The sequence below is a fragment of the Nicotiana tomentosiformis genome, unplaced genomic scaffold (assembly GCF_000390325.3).
Source record: "Nicotiana tomentosiformis unplaced genomic scaffold, ASM39032v3 Un00003, whole genome shotgun sequence".
Lineage (NCBI taxonomy): Eukaryota > Viridiplantae > Streptophyta > Magnoliopsida > Solanales > Solanaceae > Nicotiana > Nicotiana tomentosiformis.
This window is the reverse complement of record NW_027174562.1, coordinates 891,817-894,281: the sequence shown is the minus strand read 5'-3', so window position 1 is coordinate 894,281 and position 2,465 is coordinate 891,817.

Genomic DNA, 2,465 nt, shown 5'->3' with positions numbered 1-2,465 from the left:
ACAAAAAATTAGGAAAACGACCATGGTTCTAGCTCACTCGAGCATTTTATCAAACACTATGTGTGTATTAAGGTTTCAAGGCCTACAACCCAGTCTTTAGCATTTTTTAGCCCACAATCTTCTTATGCTAATTTTCACCACACATGCGTGCAAGATAAGAAACTCCCATCCGTATGAACTATCTTACTAATTGCCCAATCAAGTTACATTTCGAAATTAAGAGTTTGGGTGATAGGATTTTACCTCTTAGGATGAAGACCTAGGGTGCTTCTCTTAATAATCTTCAACATTTTAAGCAAGAATTGAAGAGTAATTTGATGAAGATCACTTTCTTTCTCTAAGACTCTCTCTCACTCTAAAGTATCAGGTTTTACTAAAAAATGGCCTCTTACATCTATTTTAACGAAGTAGGGTCGGGTTTTCAAAACCCAAAAATGAAGATCCGGAACAGGTTATGCGGTCACAGAATGATTATGCGATCCTCATATCGGCCGCATAATTTGGGTGCCAAAATTGGAAAAGGACTGACCAGGTCTGCGATCACTATGCAGCTCGCAGACCTATTCTACAGTCGCATAATGCACCGCAGAATGGTTCTGCAGTCTTATAGTACACCATAAACCTCCCTCCGAAAAATTTCAAAGTTGGGTATGAGACAATAGTGCGGCCAGCGAAACGGTTATGCGGTCGCATAATGGCCGCGAAATTGACATAAAAATTGCCCTAGAAAACTGCCTCACTCTGCGACCATTCTGCGGTACGCAGAGTGGTTCTACGATCACAGAATGGGCCGTAAAAATGCCTACTTCTGCCCAACATTTTCCTTTAACTCCCCAACACACTGTTCTACTATTGTTAACCTCTATACCTCTCCCGACATCACGAAACCCCGGCTTTTAGGAAAATTTTCACGAGGCCTTACAATACCGTTGTACATAGATTAAAGAATTATATGAAAACTTACATTGTACTATAATGAGTGTTTTTATGGAAAAGAAAAGAAATAAGAATAGTCGACAGTAAAACTCTAACGATTAAATATAAAAGAGAAGAACATTTGGGAATAATGTCTGACTTTATTCTTTATATTGATAAAAAGGTGTTGGATTGTTTGTGTGATGACATGATAGGTTATTTTGAGTACTAGCTTCATTTTCTATACTTCGGGACCTCTCTTAGCTTCATCTGATGATATATGACTTGCGTGCATTATCCGTATCATTTTTCAGAAAGCTTATATTAGAAGTTAAAAGAAAAAGTGATTTTTGGCTTTAAACACAACTAGAGGTTACAACGGTCAACTTCTTTGATAAACGACCTCAGATTAGTTTTTAATGATTATGATAGGTTAGTATGATGTTTTTGGACTTTTACGCATGTTTTATTGGGGTCCTGGGTGACCAGAGGCCGTTTCAGTGCATTATGTGAACAATTAGAAAATTGAATTTTTAAGATGAATATCTTGAGTTTTGATGATCGATTCTTGATATTTGGTGTTATTTTAAGTATTCGAGGTAGCGCGCAAGTTTGTATGATATTATTTCACCTTTATGAAAGTTCTGATTGGAGCCTGAGGGGCTTAGGTGAGTTTCAGGTATATTTTGGAAGGTTTGGACAGCTGATACAGACATTTACTCATATTGATCTGCAAGTCTTGCATTTGCGAGGACTTGATCGCAATTGTGAGCCTCACATTTGCGATGTCAGACTCGCAAATACAATGGGGGGCTGGGGGTTGGGACTTTGCTGTTGCGATGGAAAGGCCACATTTGCAAAATCTAGGCATCGCATTTGCGACACTAGAGGACTGGGTACATCTTCGCTTTTTGCTAAGCGTTGTCCGCATTTGCAAGTTGGAGGGTCTTCATAAATGGAAAGGACATGTTGCATTTGCAACAACATTGTGGCTGGGACACTGATCGCTTATGCGATATGTGCATCTGTGCAAAAGTTTGAAATTTTGGGACTTAGCTCAGGATATAAAGTGTGAAGTAGTGAGTTGGGGATATAAAGTGTGAACGCCGTGCCAAGAATGAAAGTTATACTTGTGGCCAATAGCGCCAACGAAGTGAAATGATGTGTGAAATATTATGAAATGAGCCTTGATTCAACTATTCCCAATTGGCTCCGAAAATAGAATTACCCAAAATCTTATGTATTCAAGTCATGTCCAAATGTGATTGTTCTAACTAATTTTATGTTTGGTAGGTATTTCCAATGTGTTTTAAGCCTTTACATATTTATGAGTTGAAATTGTGTATTTCCCTTTTGGTGAAAGGTACTTCGAGAATATTCTCTATGTTGATGTTTATAATGATGAGCCTTGAAAGTAATGAAATGAAAGTATGGAATATGAGATACGGCTATCCTGCCTTGAATGAAGAATAATATATATGGAAAAAGCGATCCAATGAAATAATGATGTTGTAAATAGTAGAAAGTACTAATGAAGTGATAGTATGAAC